The sequence below is a fragment of the Vigna umbellata genome, chromosome 11 (genome assembly GCF_029865625.1).
Source record: "Vigna umbellata cultivar VRB3 chromosome 11, Vumbellata_1.0, whole genome shotgun sequence".
NCBI classification, from domain to species: Eukaryota; Viridiplantae; Streptophyta; class Magnoliopsida; order Fabales; family Fabaceae; genus Vigna; species Vigna umbellata.
This window is the reverse complement of record NC_142175.1, coordinates 13133617-13141990: the sequence shown is the minus strand read 5'-3', so window position 1 is coordinate 13141990 and position 8374 is coordinate 13133617. Positions and strand designations below refer to the sequence as shown.

Here is an 8374-nt window from a genome sequence, read left to right as displayed (position 1 = left end):
TTTGCTTACCCTTAATGCAATCCACGCAAGTCTCAAAATCAGTAAAATCCAAAGTACTAAGTACTCCTTCATTTACTAATCGCTTAATTCTCTCAATGGAGATATGTCCCAATCTACGGTGCCATAAAACAGAAGAATCCTCATTCATAACACATCTTTTTAACCTAGCGGAAACATGCATAGAACTATGAGCAGCGTTGTTTTGCAATTTAATAAAGTAAAGACCATCGCATAATTCCCCAAAGCCAATAACTTTGGATTTATTCAATAAAGTAAAACCAGAATCCATAAAATTAAAGGAAAACCCCAAAGGTGCAAGTTGTGAAATAGAAATCAAGTTCTTGGAAAAACTAGGAACATAAAAGGTCTTTTCTAAACATAAAACAAAACCACTGCTTAAAACTAAATTGCACGTCCCAATGGCTTCAACATGTGAACTCATCTTGCTTCCTAAATAGATGTGTTGCTCACTTCCCATCGGTTTCCTTAGGTTTTCCATACCCTACAAGGTATTAGAGACATTGATTATAGAACCAGAATCAATCCACCATGTGTTATGATTAAAACTAGTCAAATTAGATTCATAACAGACAAAAGCAAACAAATTACCTTTCTTTTCAAGCCAATCCTTAAACTTTTGACATTCCTTCTTCATGTGACCCTTCTTTTTACAAAAGAAACATCTGGACTCCTTCTTAATAACTGGCTGAGCAGGAATCTTTCCCTTCTTATTAACTTGGTTCTTCTTATTCTTAAATGAAGTGGTCAAGTTCACCTACTCCCCTTCTTCAATCAATAGCCTTTCTTCTTCTTGAACGCACATGGTCAATAATTCATTAATCGACCACTTGTCCTTATGTGTGTTGTAAGAGATTTTAAAGGGAGCGTAATGGTGAGGCAAAGTGCACAAAATATAGTGCACTAGGAAAGAATCAGACATGGTAACTTCCAAACCTTTTAGTTGAGCCACAATGTCCCTTATGCGCATGATATGATCACGCACTCCCTTAATTCCAATGAGCTTTAAGGATGAAAACTGCATTATAAGAGTGCTGGCAAGAGATTTATCAGATGTCGTAAACTGCTCATCAATAGCCCTCAGTAAATCCTTGACATTCTCATACTGATCAACCGAACCCCGGATTCCAGCGGAAATATTAGTTTTTATGAACGTTACGGAGAGACGATTTGACCTCTCCCATTTTTCATAAAGTTCAATGGCATCTGAAGTGCTAGTCTCAGTAATACCCGGTGGTTCAGGTTTTCTAATAGCATAGTCTATGTCCATCCAGCCTAAATGAAGAAGAACTCTCTCCTTCCAAATCTTATAATTATCTCCTTTCAACTCGGGAATACCACACTTGATATCAGAAATATTCACAGATTGAGAAACTGCAAATTCAAAATATTCATGTTCATTATCATAATTTGAGACTAAAATAAATGTCATGTTTTACCAATGCAAAACATGTCTTTACCAATAAGTCTATTAACATAAAACTTGCTTGTGGGCTAAAGTCTTACTCAATTAGACTCATTTAACCTTATGATAAAACTATTAAATTATATCACATTCTTAATTCCTGTGGGAAATTTAAGAATTATAATAAATATTTTATCCTAATTAATCATACAAATGTAAGGAAAATCCTGTGGGTATATTTCATCACATTATATATAATTAATTACAATTAATGTTTCAATAAAGTGATCTTTATAATATAATTTAATTAATTAAAGATGCTGTGGATACTCTCTAATTATTAAAAATTATATTTATCACTAAACATTAAATTCTCTCTTATATTTAATCTAAATAAAATATAAGAGTCATATTATAAATATATAATATTAAAAATTATTATACTAATATTTAATGTTAGTATAATATCCATGCATTACAGTGCCTGTATACCTAATTGCCTGTATACCAGTGCTATATATATTATATATATTATATATATTATATATATTATACACATATAACAACAATAAGAAAAGGAAGCAGCGTGCATGTATATAAACCAGAAGCAGCGTGCATGTATATAAACTAGAAGCAGCGTGCAGTATTAAAACTCTGGATTAAAACTAAGAAGCGTGAAATATTAATTAAAACCAGAAGGAGCGTACCTTCTTTCAATCTCTAGTGTGCGTATGTATACAGCAAATAAAGAAGAAAAATAAAAACTGAATATAGTTTTCTGAAAGATGCCTAAATTGAAACGCAAAAACAAATGTCGTTTCGATCATCTTCAACCTCCAGCATGGTTCCAACAAGGCGTATTCAAACACGAACCCAATAATATGTGAGGCACAGAAAATTTTCTTCTTTCGATTTAGTTTAAAAAAAAAATTGATAAAACTAAAAACACAATACGCAGAGGAGTGAACCAGACAAGGCAGAGGAAAAACTGCTATGATACCAAATGTAAACAATTCATACTAAAGATTCGATAAATCTAAATATCTCAAACAAGCACATTTAATCATATTCAGATTTATAAGAAAGAAAGCGAAAGCAGAAAGACCAACCTCCAGCCATTGTTGTATGCTTGCTTAAATTCTGGTTTTTGAACCCTTGCTCTTAAAACACGATGGTGATGTATATGAAGTAAAGAGTAGGCTCAGTGACCTGATATGAAATTTTCTGTAGTGCTCCAAAAAACCATCACAGAGTATTTTTTATAACATTAAAAGAGATTGTTGTGGGAATAATGGCACACCCACACGTTTGAAAATGGTTTTTATTTAAAATGGACCACTTTCAGAATATTAACTGCTTTTAAAATATTAACTGAAAAGGAAATAAAATAAATGGGATAAATATATTCTTAAAATGTAACCTCTTTTCTGTATAAGGCTAACAGAGCTCTCTTTCCTGCAACATACCACAACTCACAGCATGTTGTTTCCCCTACAACAAGGTGCTCACAGTGTACAAGCCCAAAAATCCCTACGCAGAGCCACAATAATACATCAAGGGGGAAAGGATCTCTGATTTGCTTTTCCCAACTGATCTAATTTAAACATAAAGAAAGAAAAAGACAAGGAGGAAATCCCAAGTCAAAGGATATGCCCTGATCTTTCGGAAAGCAGTGTGGCAGAGAGGAGCGTTGGTATCAAATTGCATCATGATCTTTTTTTCAAAGGGGCAGTCTCAGTATAAGAGCGAAGAAAAATAACCTTTTGTTCTTTCAACTCCTTTGACCTTTGTTGTCATCTAAGAACCCTTGTTCATGTTCACCATAACTTTCTGGCATTTGTAAGAACATTTGTAACAAAAAGGAAATTCAATTCATGAGAGCAAAGGAGACTAGAACAAAAGGAAAAACATTTTTCTTGAAGCTAAAAAGGTCCTCTTACACTACAAGACTCCCCATTCTCACCAACCATCATTCACTAACCCTACTGGAAAAAAGAAGGCCAACCACAAGGAAGAAGAATCCATGTGAGGCACGAGGTTAACAAAGAGCGAACCAAGCTTCAAGAGGTACACATTGCCTTGCACATCTTTCATCATGTTTTTTAGTGAGTTGTTTGTTGCATTTGATATCTCAGGTTTCATTTGCTATTGTGAATATTACTTGCTATATTATTCATGGTTGTGTATGATTGTTGTGTGAATCCATTCTCCATCATCCAATCTTAAACCATCATCCATACCCTACTGCAACTCTCATTCGCCTAAGCTCCAAGAGAATCAGGAAATCCCTCATACAATCTCGATTCCATTCACCCACAAAAAAATTCCTCATTCATCATAACTCGTCATCCCCTCCCCTTCATTTGGTCCAGCACCTAGAAAAAACACAGAAAAAAAACCACTCACTCACTACCTCTACCACCTTTCCCATCACCACCAGCACCGGATCATCACAATTTAGGAGAGAGCCTCATTCATCCTGTCACACCAGCCATAGTAAGGAAGCTCCAAAAGCAATTACAAACCAAGTCAGATGATGGAATCCTTGCTTCTGTTCATCTCAAGCCACCAACAAAGGAGTTGACCCCTAAGCAATAAGCACACACTGAACAAACCCATAAACTCTTCTTCATTCTTGAACACGGTCCTGCTTGATACTCCCTTCGACATTGTCAGTAGTAGGAGATAAGAAATTCGTTTTTTTTCGAACCTTCTTCTCTCGTTGCTTTAAGGTGTTACGGTCAGGGCTTCCCCAATCGGCTAACTGAGTGTTGAACTCGTAGCCCTTGGTGACGACGACCACGAAGCGAATAGGAGGAGAAGAAAGAACCTGGTGTCATGCCGGCAACGACTCCAACGGCAAGCTGCATCACTAGCACGACCTTTGGTTCACGGCTTAGGGTGGTTGGCCTCGTCGATAGCAGCTTGGGCGTGGTGCGGAGAGGCGAGAGCTTCTCACTTTAGCACGCGGAGGAAAGGTAAGGAGGGAGAGGTCGGCGCGGCGGCCAGTAGCGTCTTTGACGACGATCAGTGACGCTGGCGATGATGACCAGTGGCTTACGACGGCTATTGCGGTGGCTGTCCTATGAGCGCGCCTGAGAGGAGAACGATGCCTCTCTAGGTTTCCTGCTTCGCGGAGGAGCTCAGCTCCCTTTGGATTCAAGGGGAGGAGGAAAGGGACCCTGGGTCATTGAGTGCAAATGGTGAAATGGGGGAATTGTGTAGAACCCCTACGGTTTCTGATTTGGAGTAAAGGGCTCTGGACCTAGCTATTGGGTCGCATCCTCTCCTCCTGCCACCTCCTCTTCTCATCCTGGCACCCCCCTTTCCATTTTCTTTTTCCTTTTCTTAGTTGGGCCTCAAGCCCATAGGCAACTACGGGTCTGTTTCCTCTATGCCGCTACCCTTTTTTAGGTTTTTACCTCCCCATTAACATTTTGGGCCTTTCTCTTTTTAATTTTCAATTTCTTTTATGTCTTCCATTTGCCATTTTGTTTCTTATCTTATTTTATTTTCATTTTATTCTATTTTATTTTATTTTATTTTGTTTTATTTATTTATTTTTCTTTTTTCTCTTTTCTGTTTTAAATATCTACCTACTTTTTAAATATATAAATATTAGAAAAAAAATACTAAAAAAAATATTTTAAATATGTGATCGTCGTCTTTGTGCTAAAAACCTTTTCTCTTTCTTTTATAAAAAATACCAAAAAATATATTTTAAAGGTTAAGTACATGTCTGATAGCTCGCATCGTCCTTGTGCTGAAAACCTTTTCTCTTTCTTTTATAAAAATTACCAAAAAACATATTTCAAAAGGTTAAGCACATGTGTGATCGCTCGCATCGTCCTTGTGTTGAAAACATTTTCTCTTTCTTTTATAAAAAATACAAAAAAATATATTTTAAAGGTTAAGTACATGTGTGATCGCTCGCAGCGTCCTTATGCTAAAAACTTTTTCTCTTTCTTTTATAAAAAATACCAAAAACTATTTTAAAGGTTAAGCACATGTGTGATCGCTTTTAAAAAAAACAATCAAAAAATAACAAAAATAATGTTCTAAAGGTATGAGTACTCGTGTGACCGTCCATGTCAGCCTAGTACTGATTACTTTCTTTTTCTCGAAAATATCAAAAAATATAAAAATCATCAAAAGCTAAAATCATCAACACTTTCAAGCAAACAAACAATATTTCGGCCAAAACTATGTGATCCTTGATTCTCCATAAAAAATGAAGATACGTAGGAGCAAGGTTAGCCCTTGTTAGGTTCCCTTCCCAAAAATCCAAAATTATCCATAATCATTTCCAAACAAACTTTCCAAATAGTTTCCAAAAGAACTACGTAACCCTGATTTCTCATTCTGAATGAGAATACGTAGGAGCAAGGTTAATCCTTGTCGGGCCCAAAAAAGTAAAAAAATATATTTTGTTTTAGGGGATAGTTAAACATTTTGAAAACCACATCATATTCGCGTATTGTTGTAGGATGCTAATACCTTCCCTACACGTAACCGACTTCCGAACCCAGAATCTGGTTTTTCCTAGACCATGCCTTATCCTTTTATGGTTTTTCCGTAGTTTTCCAGAATAAACTATGGTGGCGACTCCAAATCTCTTTTTCAAACTCGTTCTGTTTTTGGATCGTCGTCCCGTCGTGATTCCGGTTGCGACAATGATGAAATAGGCTAATTCCACTCCTTTTCCAAGATAGATTCATCATCAGTTATTCACAAATAATTGTTCAATTGATTATTATTTAAGTTTCAAATTAATTAAAGTACATTTTTAATTAATTTGAGGGCGATCATGCAATTAACCAAAGTAAATGCTCAATCAAATGCAAAACATTTCTAGATTATTCATAATAAATTCAACCAAAATACATTCTCAATCAAATCCTATTGTGTTTAATCATGTTTATTCTTAAATCTCCTAACTAAGTTAAAAACTAATCAATCAAAGTAAATTCTCAATTGATTATAGTTGAAATTATTACTACCAATCAAAGTACATTCTCAATTGATAATAAAAATCATTTAATCATACGAAAGTTTCTAAATTAAATCAAAGTAGATTCTCAATTAAACCTAAAAACCCTAGAACTCTTATAATCAATATGCATATAGATTCAAACACATTATGATGCAAAATCTTTGCTTTTAATATGATAGAGAGATGAAAGACATAGAGAGAGAACAACTTAAATCAATAATCAAAATAAACAATTGCATTAACTCAATCTAACCTCAGAATCCATAATGAAATTACAGAAGAATATTCCTAGATATTTAGCTCTCCATGAATGAAGTTGAATACAAGATGAAAGAAAAGTGAGAGAAGTGGTGAATGAATGAATGAAGTGAAGTCCCCTTTATGCCTCCCCTGGATCTCTTTATATAGGGCTTGATTGGGCTTGGACTCTGATGAATGCATATTTATGCCCACATTTATGCTTTAAAATTCAAATTTTTGATGAATTCATGTGCTTGAATGAGTGATTTAAAGAGGATTTTCTATGATTGGATATACTGTGTTTGGAAATAAAAGGGACTTAAAAAATGATTTTTAGTTGCATAAATTATTCTTGGATATTCTTACATTTATTTTTGCAGTTGAAATTATAAGTTTTATTGGTCCAAATAGCAATTCAAGTTCCAAAATCAAAATTTGTTTGCAAAATAATATACAAATGGGCCAACAAGCAAACTTTACCCTTGCACCTCCTAAAATCCCTAAATACACTCCTATTTCTGAAACAGGCCAACAACCAAGCCCAAACACTAATTCTTTTCTCCTACACCCCCCTAGGTTTCCTGTTCCTACCCCTCCTAAGCCAAACTCCACCAGATTCTGCCACGTCATTAATCCTCTGCACACCAAATACACCAACCACATGCTGCCACATCACCCTCCTCTACCACATCATCATTTTCTCATGACCTATCAGTAGGACTTAGGCCTTCATAAAAGCTTAGAATAAAATCTTCAATTTGGAGTTGAGGGCATGAAGCACATACTTTCTTGAATCTTTCCCAATACTCACTAAGATTTTCTCTATCTCTTTGTCTTATGTCTTGGATTTCTCTATGGATGACAGATAATTTGGATGCAGGAAATACTTTTCAAGAAAGAGTCTTTCAATAGTTTCCCAATTTGTAATCCTTGCAAAGAGATAATACCACCAATCTTGACCTGCTCCTTGAAGAGTAAAAGGAAAAGCTCTCATTTTAAGGCTCTCTATTGTGATCCTGGGAGATCTAAAGTTTTCACACAACATGTGGAATTATCTCAAGTGCTTGTGTGGATTCTCCCTTGATAACCCATTGAACTTTGGTAAGGCATTTAACAGGTCAGGTCCCAACTCCCACTCCTCATCGACAGTTGTTGTCACGCACAACAACCACACCGCCACCACGACCACTATCCACTATCATCTCGTCGGACAACCATTCTCCATCACCGCCGCTCCCCACCATCAACACGAACCTACATCAAAGCCAGACCTGCAAATCCAGAAAACTACAACAAAAACCAGAAGCAATCACGTCGGCATTCATCCTCCTTCATCGCGAGTTCCTCATCAGGCCGCCACAATCTTCATCTTCTCCACCATGAACACACCTTGTTGTTGTGCCACATCCTCGCCGTCATCTCCTTCGCCGAACCCTAGTGCATCAATGTCGCCGCTGCTTCAAAATCCATCATTGCCATCGCGCCTCTTCAAGTTCACCAAACTCGAAACACCATCATCTTCTCCTCCCTTACGTCACCACCATGAACTTCTTCTCCATTGATCACGACGCATCACCTGCAAGAAGAAACCAGATTTAACAACCACACAGAAATCCAATTCAGAAGCCGTGAGCCATCTCCATTCGAAAATCCTGGTGCGAGAAGCAAAAAAGCGTTCTTCATTCACGGTGCAAGTGCAAGTCGCGTGACGGCACAGA

The 8374-nt window shown here is 36.4% G+C and overlaps 1 pseudogene; it reads right to left on the bottom strand.

Moving 5' to 3' along the window:
• Window positions 1-467: 467 nt before the first annotated feature.
• Window positions 468-2542, bottom strand: LOC148191008 (uncharacterized; annotated as a pseudogene).
• Between the last annotated feature and the right edge of the window lie 5832 nt (window positions 2543-8374).